The sequence below is a fragment of the Lygodium microphyllum genome, chromosome 2 (assembly GCF_053477565.2).
Source record: "Lygodium microphyllum isolate KBCC chromosome 2, Lygodium_microphyllum_v1.1.10, whole genome shotgun sequence".
Lineage (NCBI taxonomy): Eukaryota > Viridiplantae > Streptophyta > Polypodiopsida > Schizaeales > Lygodiaceae > Lygodium > Lygodium microphyllum.
In genome coordinates this window covers 58,876,824-58,896,266 of record NC_141136.1, presented here as the reverse complement: position 1 = coordinate 58,896,266, position 19,443 = coordinate 58,876,824, and the positions used below count along the sequence as shown (strand labels likewise).

Genomic DNA, 19,443 nt, shown 5'->3' with positions numbered 1-19,443 from the left:
CCTTGACGAGCCATGGCAAGGCAGTGCAAGTCACACTTGAGCAAATGTTTCTTGCACATAAGGTCTACTGCTTCTTCACAAGAAGCATGGCTCACACTTGAGCAAATGTTTCTAGTAAAAAATGAGACCCGCATCTCTTTCTTGAAAAAGGAGCTTGAGAATGTGAAGATGGATGAAGGTGATGTCATGCAGAATCATCTTAACAAAATTCAAGACTTGCACGAGCAGTTAGTAAATGTAGATGAGTATTATTATCATGCATAGATTATCTCTACTACTCTAAATTCCTTGCCACTCTCTTATTTGGCCTTTCACACGGCCCTAAATCTCATTATGAGAATTTCTCCACAGCCACTTACATTTCTTCACTTGGTTAGTTTGCTTCTAGAAGAAGAGCAAACAAGAAAAAACAGTGGGGTGGATGTTGTACCCTCTGAACAATCTTTTATGGCGAGACAGAAGGGCAAGGGCAACCAGTCTAGAAATGCTCCGCAGAGTTCCAGAAGTTCAAGTACCTCACAAACCAACAAGAAGCAGGGGGCACACAAGCCAAGAAGAACAAGTGCCATTATTGTAAGAAGCTAGGTCACTACATCACAGAATGTAAAAAGTGCATTGCCAAGGAGAAGTCAAGGATGTCTGACTCTGATGCGCCTTCTATTACTACAGAGTCTCTGTCCTTTGTTGTAGACTGTGGCTACTATTTTTACACTTATACTTATGATTCTTCTTGGGCTAATAGAGCATTTAGCTCTTCTAAGGATACTAGCACTTGGTTCTTTGATAGTGATGCTTCTAAGCACATTACATCCCGCAAGGATTTGTTTTCCTCTATTATTACAGCTCTTGTTGGCAAATGTGTGCAATGTGTGAACAATGCATCTTACCTTGTTAGAGTTGTTGGGGAGATTGTCTTGAAAGCCATTGATGGCTCTACTCTCCATTGACATATTGCATTATATGTGCCAGGGATAAAGAAGAGTTTGTTGTGCATTTCTTCTTTAGCAAAGTGTAATCTCCAAGTCACATTTGATGATAACAAATGCATGGTCAAGGATAAAAAATTCTTGACTTTGATATTGACAAGCACATTATGTCATGGAATGTATGAATTAGATGCTTATTCGATTGATCAGTCGGTCTATTTCACATCTACTCTAACTCTTGCTATGTCACAAGCAAAGTTATGGCATGCTCGCATAGGGCATGTTAACTATGGCAGTTTGATGCTTATGCAACATACACAGATGCTAGATGCCTTCTCTCTCTTAGAGAGACCTTCTGAGCATATTTCTAAGAGATGCATTTTGGGAAAAATCCACAGATTCTCTTTTCCTCGTGATGTTGCATTTAAGGCAACAGCCACATTACAGATTGTGCATTCGGATGTATGTGGACCTATGCAAACCAAATCATTGGGTGGATGTTATTATTCTTGTGTGTAAAGTCCCTTTGAGTGTAAAGTCCCTTAATCTCTGTCTGTATAAACTTATGGGTGTGAACACACCCTTATTTGTACCCTAACATAAAATACATTTTAGTCTATATACTCATCTTAGGATTCTCTCACTCTCACTCTCAACACTATTCTTGCTCCATTTCTATCTCGCACTTCATTGCGCACTCATCCCAAAAAACTCGTATCAGAGCTAAAAGAAGAGTATGCGCGCTTCTGAGGACAATGCAAGTCAATTCTACGTGTGCGCGTGAAGGAGGAGTCAAGCAACTTACCTTTCAACCAATTGAGCATGAGTAGGCGTTCGTCTTGACCAGCCCATCAGCAACTATTGTGACCACATGGAGACCAACAGGCAATTAACGTGACTAGCGTGGCATAGCAGGTCGAGCGTGACACAATAGGCCATGCATGAGGTAGGTTAACGAGTGCCACGCTTCGGTAGCTCCTTTTTTTTTCATCATTTTTTCTTTAAATCATTTCCTACAATCTATTCCCCTTTTCATTGATAGGGATTCACATGCATAAGCACAACTCCCAAATTTGTGCATATTTATGCCCAAAATTTTGGGATTTTTTCCAGATTTGATGCTAGTCATGCATAATAGTGACATTGGACCCAGAAACTGCAGAAGTTGTGCATATTGGTTTTCAAATTTTAGAGGCTTTTCATGTATCAATAAAATTTTGCTCAGCTGAGTCGAATTTACTGACATTGGTGCACATTTGAACCCGAGAAATTTAGGGCTTTTGCAAAATTCTGCAATATTTTGCTAAATTTTCATGTTTTACGCTCTCGGGAACACATTAATGCAATTGGGGTAGATTGATCAGTGAAATTTTGAGGCTTTTGCTGAATTTGTGAATTTTAACAAAACTGATGTGTGAAATGCACATTGGGGACATTGCTGAAGCAATCTTGGTGCTATAAGTAGTGAAATTCAAGCTTATTATCTCCCACTAGTGAGATTTTGAAGAAATTTGCAGAGAATTCTATTGTTTTTTGGGTATTAGAAGTGCTTTTGGGCACATATGTATGCAATACACATGTTTGGCAGCTCCCATTGAGTTGATATATTGCTGAATATTCATGGTGCAGCAGTCTTGGTGATCACTTGCAGTCTGGGACTGTTGCAAATGTATTTTTGGCAATATTGCTGAAGTGAGAGTCACTTTACAGTGGTGTATGCATGGACTATATGCTGAAATCTCAGTTATATTGTTGAAAATCATTTCTTCTACTGTGCTGTACATGAACTTTGATCAAATCTTACTCTTATCTCCTGACATTTTTGGCTGAAATTAGCTGAATATTCAGCTAATATTTACTGTCATAAAATACAGCATTGGTACTTCGCACTTTGCTGAATAATGGCCACTAATGCTTCTAACAGTAGTCACACTAAATCCCTTCTTGAAATCAAGAGGTTTGAAGGCATTGGCTTTGACTTGTGGAAGGACAAGATGCAATGCATTTTGTTACTCAAGGATTGTGATGACGCTCTCTTGGAAATCAAGCCTGTAGCTATGATAGATGAGGATTGGGCTAGACTCAACAAGAAGGCCATTGCATACATTAAAATGGTTGTATCTGATGATGTACTTACAAACATTAAGCATCTTGATACAGCTTACGCCATATGGAAAAAGTTGGACACTTATGAAAATACAACTCCAATAAATCAAGTGCATCTCATGTGTAAGCTTGTCGACTCCATGACTCTAGCTTGTAGTCCTTCAATGATACATTGAAGGTCATTTGCTTGTTGACTTTGCGTGATACCTAGGAATCCTTGGTTGTTTCACTAAGCAACAACCCTACTTTAACCTTTGATGGTATTAGGGGCTCCATTCTCAATGAGGAGAAAGAAAGTCCAGTGGAGAAAGTTGTGGTTCAGTCTATCATCTTAGAGGCACATCAGAAAAGAGGGGTAATACAAGAAATAAAGGCAAAAGCAGAAGTAAAAGTAAGGGCAAACAGCAGGATGTTACTTGCTATCAATGTGGACGTAGAGGGCATAAAAAGCCCCATTGTCAATACTAAAAGAAAGAGCAAGAAAGAAAGAAACACAAGGAAAGAAAAAGAAGGATGACAAGAGAGATGATGACAACTCTCCCTCAAAAAAAGTTGCAAAGATAAATGTTACATCTAGTGTAGTCATTGAAAAGCTCTCTGACACTGGAGAGATACTTGTTATAGCCTCATGCAATGATGTAGATGTTATGGCAGCAGCAGGTGATATGCACATCACTAAAAAGGAGGTGATTGATGCCTTACTTTCAGCTCATGATGGGCTGTCCCAATCATGGATAGTGGACAACGGTGCCTCTTTTCATATTACTCCCTCTTTGGAGTCCTTTTCTAAATACATTGCAGGTTGCCTAGGCAAGGTTTACTTGGGCAACAATTATGCATGTGAAATAGAGGGTGTAAGTATGTAATGAAGGAGACCTAATTGTCCTAACTAAGGGGAAAGAGAGAGAGAAGGACTGCAGAAGAAGAGGGGAGAGGAGAAAGAAAGGTAAGAAGAAGAGAGAGAAAGAGGGTGACGAGGAGAGAGAAAGACTAGAAGTAGAGAGAGGAAGGCAAGAAGAGGAGAGAGAAATGGCTGGCAGCCACCATGGAAGGACAAGGAAGAAGGTGAAGAAGGTGAAAGGACAAATGTGTATTCATCAAAATGGTGCCTATGCAGTGTCCCTTACACCTTTTATACTTAGGTCAACTTGGCCTAAGTATTTCCCCTCCATTACAATCCATCCCCACTCAAAATGAAGTTTTTGTCCTCAAAAACAAAGATCGGACTTATTGGTATAGCCAAGTAGTGGGCTCCAGAGTACTACTCTGTATAGCATTACAAGTGGCAAAAGATAGGGGGGAAGGGGGGGTTCTTAGCATAGACCCAGTAAAAGATTGCCTAATATTCAAGAGTAGTACTAGTCTATGCAGAGGGTCAAGGTCAGCCTATAGCCATCCGGGTCAAAAGGGAAAGTGGTATCGCTGCCATGCATTGGATCAACTTTCATAAGGTCAAAGTCAAGTACAGCTGGAAGCATGATCAGCATGGTGGTATTCTCTAGCTCTTCCATGAGCCTCTCAGGCATCACCATGCTCTGTATGACTGAAGCATATGGGGCTGAAGTCACCATTGCATGGACTGCATCAACCCCTAAGTGCTGCATATTCATGGACCCTACATTCTTAGTGATGTCCAAGCATTTAAACTGCAGGTCTGTGGAGGACTGACGGGGCTCCCGCATGGGGTCATGATCGTCCAAATTCACATGCTGCCCATGGTCTTCTTTCTTGAGCTGAAGTTCTTGTTGTGGACCCATACCAAAATGGTCTTCAACAAGATCTTCTCCATCCTTTGCATCCTAATACTCTAATACCAAAAGTATTTTGGCAGTCTTTGCCCTGCATGTGGCTTGATGATTACGAGATATTGGCTTAGCACATCGATAGCATAAGCCCGCAACATGCAATTCCCGTATCGTATCACTAGTAAGGTGTCTAATACGTTTAGCCTTAGAGAGCAATTTACACACATGCTCATCACCATTGGTCAGCTCAGTAATAGTTCTGACATGTTACTCATAGACATCTTGCTGCTCATATACAACAGATGGCTGTCCATGCTCATGACCATAATGCTCATGCTATCCATATGGATGGTCATACCAATGTGGCTGCTGCTCATAATGATATTCATGCTGTCCATACTGCATATGGTGATAATAGCCCTGCTGCGTATCAGAGGGACAATGTGGTTGAGCATATGCATTTGCTTCCACTGATGTTTGCTGCTCACGTACATAAGCATGCTGCCTTTGATCATTGATCCCACAACATTGGTCATGCTGTCCATAATCTCTATGAGAATGCATGTCACAAAAATGTTCATGCTACTGTCCAAATACATCTATTTGTTGTTGACTACTACCAAAACTTTGGTCATATTGTTGCCCATAAACATGCTGCCCAAGATTGCATGATGACTGTCCAACATGACTACAACAGTGTTCTTGCATCCTAGGCTGACCATAAGTATGATGATTGGCAAGTCCATGAGCATAGGTATCGGCATGATGTCGGTCATACTCGCTTGCCACAACTGCATTCCGGGTGGCTGTCCGCACTCACTCCTGCACGATTCGATCAATGATTGCATAGAGTCCCCGTGAACTTCTGCATCAGTCCTAGCAATTAGATCAATCAGCATGTTCTTGTGTTTTACGTGATCTAGGCCTTCTCGCAAAACAATATTGCCATAGAGGTTTACAAGAGCCTGCACGATACATTGTTGTATCAACTGAGAGGTATTAAGTGTTAATTGTTGTACCAATACACACTCAACCAGAACAACATCTACTATTTCTGCAGCCATCATTGTATCATCAAATATCATGAGCGCATGTGCCAATGCAACCATCATATCAACCATTCCAGCATCAAGCTTGCAGAACATAATTTTCTCTATGGTACTTTTGATTACCTTTCCATATGCACACTGTTGCCCATGAGAGTAAGCATGAACATCATACATATAAGCATAGTGCTGCCCAAAACCAGATGATGGCTGTTGTTCATGCATGGATTGAAGCCCATCTGGGGGCCCTGTGCCCTTTGCATGCATTCCGTACAATCCAAAATTACCAGCAATAAGTGATGCATGGTTGTCATTCACACCTGACATATCCATATTGCTGTAACGAGGTGCTCCTGGAGCATTGTAATAGCCATAACGGTCTAGATACCCTGCAAGCATTCCCAATCCATCTAGCAGCATATTGCTACCTATATATGAGATTTCTTTCTGCACAAAACCAGGCTGGCTATTACAGCCGCTACTCCAACATACATGCTTCTGCCCACGATTCTCCATGTCCTATATCTACTCCAGCATTAAGCCACTGTTGCCTCACTGCTGCCTTTTCTATTGCAAAACAAAGGAGCTCCCCAACAAATTCCCGGTCAATCTTCAATCATGCCATTAAATTTACAGAACTCTTTGTCATTATCGTCTTTTCCAGATATATCATCTGTAGTGGTAAATGAAGTTCTTAATCCAAAGCAAGCTGGCCAAGGGGCACTATCAAGCTTTATCAGCACAAAAATTGCTGAACTACACAGGCCTTCAAATGCATGGGTTACTGGGTCTGCCTCTACAGATGGAACATGTAACCAATCTTTTGATCCATTGACTACTAATGCTATAACTGGCAATCCAGCCAAATCTGATCCGCTCAGTTCTGAGCTGCCAGTTCTGAGCTGCCTGTCTATGTCACCTCCTGGGCTGATTGCGAGGGTGATGATGAGGAGGAGTTTGCAATGCCAGTGCACTCAGGCGACCTGTCTTGAGAGCTGACATCTTGAGAGGGGACATATTGTTCTGTCCTGAAGCTGATGCATGAGCGCACTAAATTTAGGCTCCATTCACATGATGTACCATGTGGTTCAGGCAGTGGTCAGCAATCTGTAACCCTGTACCGTATGGTTCAGGCATTGGTCAGCAATCTGTAACCCGTTTTGGAGGAGTTGAAGATGCCAACAGTTACTGGATTGTCAAACCACCAGAAGATTTCACTGCTCAACAAGGGGACAAATTTCCTGATGGTGCAGTTATCAAGCTCATCTCAGTAGGACCACGGTCATCTTTGATGCACCTGCAAATGCAAGACTGAAGCGCATGGAGATCCGGCGCTTCAAGAAACTTTCAATGCATGCCTCTGGGAGCATGAAAATCAATAAGCGGTCTCGTCAACTTCTGTTTGCTGCAAGTTGTGATCTATGTGCTGGCATTGGTCCCTTGACCAAAGCTGAGACAGTAGACGATGTCACTCTTGCTCCTCAATTGGTTGTTAAGGCTCCTCAATTGGTTGTTAAGGTTAGTGCAGGAGTTATTGGGCATAACCTGATCTCAGCAATTGAAGGAGGTTACCAACAGTCAGCATTAGCCAGATCCAAGTCCTTCCCACTGGAGGGGTGGCATGCCAGCAAGTGCATCCTGCACATATGCAAGGCAAGCCGCACTCATACTGCAGGGGAGTCAAGTGGGCGTATTGCCACTGCTATCAACCATGATCATGGTGGTATGATGGAAGATCAGTCTTTAGCAATCAAAGATCTGGCTCAGAAACTCAGGTGCAAACAGAGGCAGACCACTTACACTGGGGCAACATATTACTGGCCCGAACGGATCAGGAAGAAGTGTACTTCAAACTGAGTGGAGAAGACATGTTTGCAAATACATGCGGCCTTTTCGTGCATATTGTTTACTTTACTTTATCAAGAGTTCGCACTCGCAAACATGTGCTCTTGTCTGACTTGTTAGCTGATCCTGCCTTGTTCGAAGGGCGGAAGGGGGATATTCAGGCAGAACATACCGCAAAATGCTTCACTTGACAAAAGGGCATTGGGACGCAAGCTTTTTGAAGACCAATTGCCTTTGGATTCAGTCCTGATAAGTGCCTTGCCTTCTTTGCCAAAAGCCTTAAGTGCTGCCTTGATCACATCTTGCACAGATGCATCACATTTAACAAGAAGTCGAATTCCCTGAATACTGCCCGATGCTTTCACTGGCTAGTGGATAGGAAACCTTCTCTTTAGCAGTCAATGGATGCAATATCACAATCTGCGACTGGTAATATGGAAAGTACAACACCAATGGTACTCTGTAGAAAAGATTGCTACTTCTGAGGGGACTCAAATTAATAATTCTCTGTTACACCAACGATGCTCTGCCGAGAAGTCTGAGACTGAATGATTCTCTGCAGCACCAATCGTGCTCTGCTAAAGAAGATGGCTTTGTGCCTGCGTGGTCTACTACCCTGTAGGTAGGCTTCATGGAAGGCGATGCTGCAGCAGTACGAGCCAGCCGTTTTGTCCCCCGAGGCAGGCAACTGCCTATCTACAATGTCAAATGGGAAACCAGTATTTCATCCCTTCCTTGTACCTTTACCTCCCTGAAACAAGACAGCAAGCTCAAGGAAGTATTGGATACATGAACAGATCCCCCAGATCTGCTTGTGTCCTTGGGTGCCTTTTCTCCATTTCACACAGACAGCGCACCGCGGTCGAGGAAGAACCTCTGGACTACAATAGAGCGACAAAGCTTGTCCATCAATGATCAGTTCAGAAAGACTGGCATCACATTTGCATAATTCATATTCAGGTCTTCAACAGTCTCAGCTACCAACATTGGAAGAGTATGCCAAAGGAGCAAAACAGGTCAAATTTTACAGAAATTGGAGCGTTGTGGAATGGCACACAATTGCAAAGCTGTGAAAGAGGTATTCCAGGGAAAGATGAGATGCCTTCACACATCTCTTGCTCAATTGGATCATATGAGGTTGATCTGTGGTTTCACGTCCAGAGGTGCTGAAGTCCGAGTCTGTTGTCCAGTCAAATACACAAGATCCATAGATTCAATCAAGCCATTGAGCTCTCTGCTGAAATTCTTGCCAATGTAAAGTTTATTCAGGAGAAACGGCTTATTGGCAAGTATTTTGAGGAGATCCGTCAGGACACTGGGAAGTATGTGTTCGGGATCGAGGACACTCTTAAAGCTCTAGAAGTGGGAGCCGTTGAGACGCTTATTGTGTGGGAGGATCAGGCGCAGTCAATTGTGAAGGTACTGCTGCGAGAGAAGGGCACCTTACAGATAGACTCAACAGAGCACATCTTCAAGCTTGCTGTGATAAAGAAAAAGTTTGATGAAGTTCTGAAAATGATCAAGAGTTCTCAGCTTTGTGGGCAGGCTATAATTGCTTATCTTCAGCAAAAAGGTTTTCCAGACATAGCTCTGCATTTTGTGAAGGATGAAAGTACTCGGTTCAATCTTGCAATTGAATCTGGAAATATTGCAATTACTCTTGCTTCTGCTTATCACTGGGAACCTGGGTGATGTTCTTGAGCGTGTGAAAATTTTGGAGTCAGGTCACCTTCCTCTTGCATATGCTACAGCTGCGATCCATGGGCTCACAGACATAGCAGATCGTCTAGCTGAAGAACTTGGTGAAAATGTTCCGGCACTTCCTGAGAAGTCTGAACTCCTGCAGCCACCTGTGCCTGGGGTGAGGAAGTGGAAATTCCTGAAGTTGTGGAAAGTCAGAATGGTGATGTTGTGGTGCTTGAAGGGGATGAAGTTGAAGAAGAGAATGAAGAAGAGGGGGGGGATGGGAAATGGAGGATCTAGAGCTTCCTGCTGATACTGGGGCTGTAGGCACTACAGCTACTGTTTCTCAATCTCAGTTCTTTATTGCTCCCCCACCTGGTTTGCCTGTAAGTCACATCTGGACACAGAAGTCATCTTTAGCTGGAGAGCATGCTGCCGCAGGAGCATTTGACACTGCCATACGCCTGTTAAACAGGCAATTAGGTATTCAAAACTTTTCACCTCTAAAATCCCTCTTTTAGGATCTCCACATGGCCAGCCATACATTCTTGCCTGCTTTCACTTCTATCCCTGTGGTTCCCTTGGCTTCTTCTCAGTAAGGGCTCCACGTCTTGCTCACTGTACACATGTTCCACAAGTTGACCTTGAGGGAGACTGCCAGGACAATGCAAGCTCTGATAATATTGCAGGCTGCTCACGTGGCCTGAAACTTGCCAAAATGGTGCTCTACGTCCTGTATATGACGTCTAGGATCCCTTACACAAGCCATTGCTCCAGGAAGATGAAGATCTTGAAGGCAAAAGAATGAAGTTGCTGGCATAGGTCTGCCATGGAAGCTTGAAAGAGAGATCGGGAAGAGGAAAGAAAAGGCCTCTCTTCAAAAGTAACCCTGACTTAAGCCTTCCCTACTGTTACCACTCTTTTTACCAAAATACCTTCAAAATTGGCCTGAGCTTGCAAAACGAGCTGCCATCTTTGTCTATCTGCCTCCATGTTTGGTCCAAGCTCCATTTAAGATTCCGCCATGGTCTGTGTGGTCTTCAAGAAAGCTGCCATTAATGCTCCTGCCTGCAGTCCTTGTAATCCAGAGATCTTTGGAAACTCCCCTACTGCTCCCTGTACCTGTGTACCTGTGACTCAAAATTCCATGTGACTAGAAAGTTGTAACTGGGTAAAATAAGGGACTAACTGGGACCAAGAACCTACGCTCTGATACCAACTATAATGAAGGAGACCTAATTGTTCTAACTAAGGGGAAGGAGAGAGAGAAGGACTGCAGAAGAAGAGGGGAGAGGAGAGAGAAAGGTAAGAAGAAGAGAGAGAAAGAGGGTGACGAGGAGAGAGAAATACTAGAAGTAGAGAGAGGAAGGCAAGAAGAGGGGAGAGAAATGGCTGGCAGCCATGGAAGGACAGGGAAGAAGGTGAAGAAGGTGAAAGGACAAATGTGTATTCATCAAAATGGTGCCTATGCAATGTCCCTTACACCTTTTATACTTAGGTCAACTTGACCTAAGTATTTCCCCTCCATTACAAAGTATCATTCACTTGGCTGTTGAAAATGGCCAAGAGCTGATTTTACATGATGTCAAATATATACCTGGCATAAAGAAAAGTTTATTGTCACTTGAGCAACTTGATGCAAGAGGATACTTTACTACCTTTAGTGGTGGACCTTGGAAGGTCCACAAGGACTCTATGCTAATTGTTAAAGGTAGCAAAAAGGAGACTTTGTACTATTTGCATTGTAAAGCATTACCTGGCAAGTTTTTGGTTGTGTCTGAAGTTCATTCACAGATGGAACTTCGGCATAAAAGACTTGGCCATATGAACCAAAAAAACCTTCATATTCTCTCCTCTTTAGAGAGATTTGATGTAAAAGGCTCTGGTCTCGACTTTTGTAATGATTGCATACCCGGAAAACATGTGAAGTCTCCTTATTACGCTGGTGTCATTAAAAAGTTTAATGCTCAACTTAGTACACTTTGATGTGCACTATACCTGTTAATTCACATGGGGATGCATGGTACTTTGTCACTTTTATCGATGATTTCAATAGAAAGTCATGGGTGTATGTGTTAAAGAGAAAAAAAGGAATTGTTGGATGCTTTTAAAAGGTTTTATGCCTTTGTTACTACATAGAAAGGGCTTAAGTTAAAAGCTATAAGAACAGATAATGGGAGCGAGTATGTTTCTAATGAGTTCAAAAAGTTTTGTGAGATGTATGGCATTAAAAGAGAGTTGACATCCCCTTATAATCATGCATCAAATGGCGTGGCTAAAAGATATAACCGCACACTTTGTGAGAGAGTCAAATGCATGTTATCCACAGCTAATCTCCTACAATAATTCTCGGAAGAGGCTCTTAAAACTGCAATTCGTGTATGCAATCGCTTTCCTAATCGTGCATTGGAAAATGGCATTCCTGAAGAGGTTTCGTCTAGCAAACCTACTTCATATGACCATTTGCATATCTTTGGTTTTGTGATGCCTTTGTGCATGTTTCTGTAAATCAAAGGACTAAACTAGGCATGAAATCCATGAAGGGCATCTTCATGGAATATGGAGATGAGGGAGAGATGGATTATAGAGTTTGGCTTCCTCAAGACAGGAAGATAGTACGCAGTCGAGACGTAGTATTTAATGAGGCAAAGTTGCTGAAAAATGCTACACATGGTGACCTTGACAAAAGGAAGGTCAAATTTCAGCATGAACAGCTAGCCATTCAGCAACCATTAGCTAAATATTATGTTTCTTTTGATGCTGAAAATGAGTAGCAAGCTATAGTGCTACAGCCAGAAGATAATGGACAGCAAATAGATGCACAAGATGGAATAGGATAGCAAGAAGAACATGCTGAAAACAGGTTACAGCAACAAGGAAATGCTGAAAACCAGTCACCAGGTGATGGTGTGCACATACTTGAGGATGTAGACCCATTTCCTAACAATACAGATCATTGGGTAAGGTCTACACGTATCAGAAGGCAGCCACAGAGGTTTCAGCCATCTTTGGATTGCATTTTACTGATTGATAAAGGTGAGGCTCAAACATTTAGAGAGGCACGGTCATGTAAAAACAAGAGAAAGTGGGAGCTTGCTATGCAGGAAGAGATGAAGTCTCTGTATGTGAATAACACATGGGAGCTTGTACCTTTGCCCAAAGATAGGAAAGCTATTCCTAATAAATGGGTTTACAAGGTGAAATGTATTGATGGGAAGCCCAAGTACAAGGCACATTTGGTTGTTAAGGGCTATACACAGAAGGAAGGCATAGACTTCCAAGAGGTTTTTTCACCAGTGGTGAAAATGACTACACTCCATGTCTTATTCACTCTCAATGCATCCTTGGATTTAGAGTTGGATCAAATGGATGTGAAGATTGCTTTTCTTCATGGTGACCTAGGTGAAGAGCTGTACATGCAATAGCCCGAAGGTTTTTCTATTCCAGGGAAAGAGCATTTAGTTTGTAAGCTGAAACGAAGCTTATATGGGCTCAACCATGGATTTAAATGCAGTCGTGCACATCACTACTTATACACTAAAAAGGTTGATGATGAAAGCCTTATTGTGCCGGTCTTATATATGAATGACATGCTGATTGCAGAAAAGTATAAGAGTACTTTAAATGCTCTTAAAAAGGCAGTTCAGTTCAGCCTTCTCAATAAAAGATTTGGGGGCAACTGAACACATTTTAGGCATGCACATTAAAAGAGATAGAGGACAGCACTTGTTGTTTCTCTCACAGGACAAGTACATCAGCAAAGTATGTGATAAATTTAATATGGCTGATGCTAAGCCTCTTGGTGTGCCTTTACCGCCACATACAAAGCTTAGCAAAGCTGATTGCCCAAAAGATAATGCAGCTTCTACTACTATGAAGGGCATAGCTTATGCATCAGCTTGTGATTCTTTGATGTATGCCATGGTTGCAACTCATCCTGACATTGCTCATGCAGTGGAAGTTGTTAGTAGATTCATGTCTAACCTTGGCAAGCTACATTGGGAAGCAGTAAAATGTATCTTTAGATACTTAAAAGATACACACGAAAAGTGTATATGCTATGGAAAGGGTATACTAAAGTTGTAGGGACTCTGTGATTCGGACATGGCAGGAGATCCTGACACTAGAAAATCTACCAGTGGGTATGCCTTTACTTTGGCTGGCGGGACTATTTCTTGGTGTTCAAGGTTGCAAAACATTGTAGCACTGAGTACAGAGACTGAATATATTTCAACCACAAAAGCTTCTAAGGAAACTTTGCGGTAGAGTGCCATATGTCTAGCTAAGAATGCCATGTTTCATGCACATATCAAACACATAGATGTTCAATATCACTTCATTCGACAGGTCTTGGATAATGGTCTTGTCACACTGACTAATGTCACAACCCAAGATAACCCTGTAGATGTTCTCACTAAGAGCCTTGCAAAGGCTCACCATGAGCATTACATCCAATTAGTGGGAGTTGGCTGGCTTAAAGGCATAGCAGCTAGAAACGTCAAAAACGTTTAGAAACGTGTTTCATAAGTTTCTTTCAGGAGGGGGTAAAATAAGAAACACGGGTCTTTCTATATAGGGATTTTTAATTGTTTTGACTAGGGAAAGAGGTTCTAAACCTCTATGGAAGTCCCTCTTAAACAAAGAATGGCCAATTGAGCTTGAGTGATAATAGAGGCAATTGAGAATAATACGTTGCATATCCATGATCCATTATTGACTTGTCACTTATATCAAAGTTAGTCTCTGGACAACCTATACTATGGTTTAGAACTCCACATTATGATTCATACATATCATACAAAGAAAATTGAAATTAACATGTAAATAGCCTATCTAATCAGTCTCTCATCCAAAATCTTGAGCTCTCACAAGTCATTACATATCATCATCATCATGTTTAACATTGCCCAATAGTTTTTGTCAAAAAAACCATGTTCTGGGTTCCAACTCACCCAAAAAAAAAAAACCGCCCACGTTTTTTACTCTCAAAAACGTTTCATAAGTTTCAAATTCAAAGAAACGTGTTTCTTAGCTGCTATGCTTAAAGGTACCACTTCAAGCCTTAAAGTGGGAAGTTGTTGGGTGTAAAGTCCCTTAATCTCTGTGTGTATAAACTTATGGGTGTGAACATGCCCTCATTTGTACCCTAACATATAAATACATTTTATTATTTGTCTACTGACACTCAACTGTACACTCATCTTGGGATTCTCTCACTCTCATTCTCAACACTGCTCTTGCTCCATTTCTATCTCGCACTTCACTGTGCACTCATCCCAACAATTCTTTCGTCACCTTCATTAATGACTTTACTCGTTTTTGTTGGGCCTACTCAATGAAAAAGTCAAAGATGTATGATGCATTTTTTACTTTTGTTGCACTAGTTGAAAATCAATCTAGAGGCAGGATTAAGACTCTCCATTTGAACCGAGGGGGGAAATACATGTCTTCCTTGTTGAATAATATTTTGAAGAAAAAAGGCATTGCCCATTAGTATATTACTACATGTACTCCACAGCAAAATGGGCTTGCAAAAAGGAAGAATCGGTCACTCATGGAGATGGCTAGATGAATGCTGAAAGCCAAGAATCTACCACATGGCTTTTGGATGGAAGCAGTTATGTGTTCTTGTCACATTTTAAACAAGTACCCTACCAAGGCATTCAAAATTGTCATGCCTTTTAAGGCTTGGAACAGCCCGAAACCTTCAGCCAGCTACTTTCATAGTTTTGGGTATTTTGCATATGCTCATATTTCCAAAGTATAAAGAAAACACTTGGACAACAAGGCTGTCAAATGCATTTTTGTAGGGTACAACATTGAAAACAAAGGATACAAACCGTATGACCCTATTTCTAAGAAAGTCTTTGTCAGTAGGGATGTGATATTTGATGAAAAATCAGAATTATCTCTTGCTGGTTTTAACACATATCGGCTGAAAATGATGTGTTTGAAGGGTTGCTACCCATTTCTTTTGGTAATACAGCTGGAATTTTAGTAAATGAACAAAATGTTCAGCCAATTGCTCCATTAAGCGATTCAAAAATTCAACCTATGGCTGATTTGAATATTCAGCAAAATGCTGAATTTAAGGTTCATCAGGAGCTTGTACATAATCACAAAGCTAGGCAAATGCCTAGATGGTACTTACACACTATGAAAGATAGTCATTTGGATGCTCCTATTGCTGGTCATACTAGAAGACAAGCACGTTTGCATGATCATGCTAATACAATGGAGTTTGTTAAGGCAGCACACACACTTGATGATGAGGAGCCTAATTGTTTTGAGGATGCACAACAAAGTATGCATTGGATGGCAGCAATGAATGTTAAGAAGACTGCTCGGGTTTGCACTGAGGACACACAGAGTGTACGACCACGACAAAAACACAAAGACACAGACACAGACACAGAGAGCAAAACTCAAACCCTAAACGCAAAACTCAAAACTCAAACACAAAAACTCAAATACAAACAGAAGAAGGGAGAAGAAGGGAGAGAGAGAACACAACTCTGAAGTGAATGAATGCTCTAAATGAATGTAAGAGTGTACAGTGTACTCAAGGGCAAAGCAATGTTGGAGCATGACGTCCACCGAAGATGAATCCCAAGTCTGTGACCACAAGTCGGAGTGTAGGAGTGCTGAATAGTGAATGGCAGCACGCTGGTCACCAAAACGCAGCAGTCTGGAGGCTGGAAACTGGTAAACGCAGCAGTGTACCACCGATCGGGGGCTAGAAATTGTGCACAGTCTGCTATAAACAGCAGGCTGAAACAATGTCTGAGAGTGTCAGGGCCTGCAATACTGAAAACGCAGGCTGGCTGACCCTGGAGATGATGGACAGCAGGCTAAACAGCAGTCTAGGATAGTTTGGAGTAGTAGCCAGCAGCTGAGAGCTATCTCCTACAGCAATGGATAGGCTGAAGATGATGTGGCTGCACTCGATGATGGCTGGACAGCAGATGGAGGCGGGCTGCAGGCTGGAAACTGGGCGCCAACAGCAACAGAGGGTGTGTGGGCTGATGTAACCTGCAAAACAAGGATGATTACTGAATGGGGGCAGCCTGTCTATTTATAGATGTGGAAGGGCGCCCCAAAAATTAGGGTTTCCACTAAACTTTCTCGAACTACTCCCCGTTTTAGGGTTTCCACTGAACTCTCTCGAACCACTCCCCGTTTTAGGGTTTTACTCTAAAATAGCATTTTTAGTGTGTTTTGGGGTTGTTTAAGAGACTAATCAGCAAGTAATGCAATGAAAGTTAAATTTGACTCTATCCTAAAGAATCAAACATGGGATTTAGTGACATTGCCTGTTGGAAAGAAAGTCATTGGCACAAAATGGATCTATAAACTGAAAAGAAAAGTGGATGGGTCCATTGATAAGTATAAAGCTAGGCTTGTGGCAAAACGCTACATGCAAACAAAGGGCATTGATTATGAGAAGGCATTTGCTCCTACATCCCGTATGACTACCATTCAGTGTATGGTTGCTTTGGCTGCCCATTATGGTTGGATTGTACACAAGCTTGATATTAAAACTGGATTATTACATGGGAAACTTCAAGAAGAAGTGTATGTACAACAACCCATTGGTTTTGTAGTTGAGGGATCCGAACACTTGGTATGCAAGCTGAAAAAGGCTTTGTATGGTTTGAAGCATGCTCCACAAGCTTGTTATGCAAAAATTGATGTCTTTTTACTCAACTAAGGATTTACTAAGAGCCCATCAGAGTCTACTCTTTACGTATGTAAAGATGAGGGATCCTTGCTAGTCATTTGTCTTTATGTGGATGATCTTCTGCACACAGGGACACATGCTCATCAGAATTCAGCATTCGAAAAAAATTTGCAACAAACTTTTGAAATGTCAAATTTGGGGCCTTTGCATTACTATTTGGGCATTCATTTTATTCACGATGCTAGAGGCATTCAATTGTCATAGTCCAGACATATTGAGAGATTTGGCTTCCAGGATTGCAAGCCAATTAGCACACCAATGAAACCTGGACTCAAGCTATCTTTGCATGATGATAGTGATTTGTTTGGCATTCATATATATGCTCCAACAATTGGATATCTCATTTATTTATGCAACACAAGACCATATATTCAGTTTGTAGTATCAACCTTGAACAGATATATGCACAACCCACACATGTCACATTGGCAAGCTATGAAGCATGTTTTGCATTACTTGCAAAGGTACTAGGACTCTTGGATTGCTTTCACATTTCATACGTCACCTTTCTTTTGTGAAAATTTTGGTCAAATTTGAAAAAAATTTGAAAAATAAGGCCATAAGCAAGTAGAATATGATTTTGCTATTGGACTTGTTAAGATTTTTTAAATTCGTTGTTTCTTGAATACAGAAGCATAGTAATCAATATATTTAGTTACTTAAACCAATCTTAGCATAAGATTGAGCTATTTTAATCAGTTATAGAGCCCTTCCTGCCATGGTTGCCACATCATCCTGTGAAGCTGAATACGAGGCAAGTTTCACTACTACAATTGAATGTGTATGGTTGGGACGTTTGTTGGCTAATCTTGATGTATCTATCATGGAGCCTACTCCTTTGTTCACTCACAGTCAGAGTACCATTGCAGTGGCACAGAACCCATTGTTTCATGAATGCATGAAACACATAGAGATCAACTATCACTTTGTCAAAGAGAGGCTACATGCATGAGATATCAGCCTTGTCTACTATCCCACCACCAGTAATGTGGCAGTGGCACGGAACCCATTGTTTCATGCATGCATGAAACACATAGAGATCAACTATCACTTTGTCAAAGAGAGGCTACATGCTTGAGATATCAGCCTTGTCTACTATCCTACCACCAGTAATGTGGCAGACATCTTCATCACCAAAGCTCTTTCTCGTGACAAATTTAAAGCATTTCACAATGCTTTAAATTTGATCTCCTTTAATGGATAATCCTTGCATGCTCATCACTTTTCACTCCAAGGGGGTTTGTTGGGTTTGACTCACACCTACACTCACAAAGGAGTGTCAGAGATCCGTAGTAGAACTCTAGGGCACTTTTTACTCTCCTTACGAGAGGTTTTTTCCCCCAGTTACATTATTTTCTATTTTGCATGTTTATGTCACACAGTTCGGTCACTTATCGTACTTTACACCTTTCCGGTGTGAACGCACCTTAACAACCCTAAGGTCTAAGGGTTGTACTTTGTACTTTCACTTACACACTTGGGAATTGCATCATGTGCCGTGCTGTCTTCACTCTCACTCTCTCTACTATCTACTATGTACTCTAAGCTGAGAGCTTCCATCTCCGATCTCACAAATCCTCACAAGGCATCCAAGATCCATATTCTCTCTCTGTCCCTCTTATAGTAGCTAGGAGGCTTAGTTGTTTAGTATTGTGTAGCAACCTATCTCACCTCCAAGGAGTATATACAATGGACTCAATAGCTCTCTTGAGTCTCCGAACACCCTATCTAGAGTGTTTTGGCCTATTATGCAGAAAAAGCCTTTGTTGACCTTGTCACCAGACTGAGTCCAAAAGGAAGCTCTTGCATGAAACCTACACTCTGATTTGGCTTTCCTCATAGCATCAATCTCTGCTCTAGCAATGTGCATCATCTGATTTGTCCATCTACACCCTGGCCATCTCCCCTCCTCCCTCTGTAGGACAACTAATGATGTTCTAGCAAATCTCTCCTTCTATAGAAGGCTCTATCTCCTCCTCGTGGCCTCCTGCCTAAAGAAGAAACTAATCTCCTGAAGGGTCTCATCCAAGTCACTAGCTACTTGTCCAACTAAGCAAGGTCTAAATTTCCAAATATATGTGGTTGTCTCCATAAGATCATCCTCATAGAACAAGTGCTTTGCAATACTAATATTGGAGTGAGGTCCTCCAACTCTCTCAAAGAAAAGTAGTTGAATCAATGAGTAGTTGGAGAGGCTTGTGCTAGGTATAATGCCTATTAGGCCACCTCTATCGCAATCCCAATCATCCAACATAGAATCGTTCCTAAAGAAAGTCTTGGCTCCTACTGCCCTCTCTATCCAAGAGGACCAGAGAGAGAATGTGGACCTGCCAAACTCTACTATGAACCAT

General features: G+C 41.6%; 1 protein-coding gene across 6 annotated transcripts in view; it reads right to left on the bottom strand.

Moving 5' to 3' along the window:
- LOC148039779 (branched-chain-amino-acid aminotransferase-like protein 2) overlaps positions 1-19,443 on the bottom strand; it is a 175,170-nt gene that overhangs the window by 116,756 nt on the left and 38,971 nt on the right. The gene's annotated exons all lie outside the window — the stretch shown is intronic.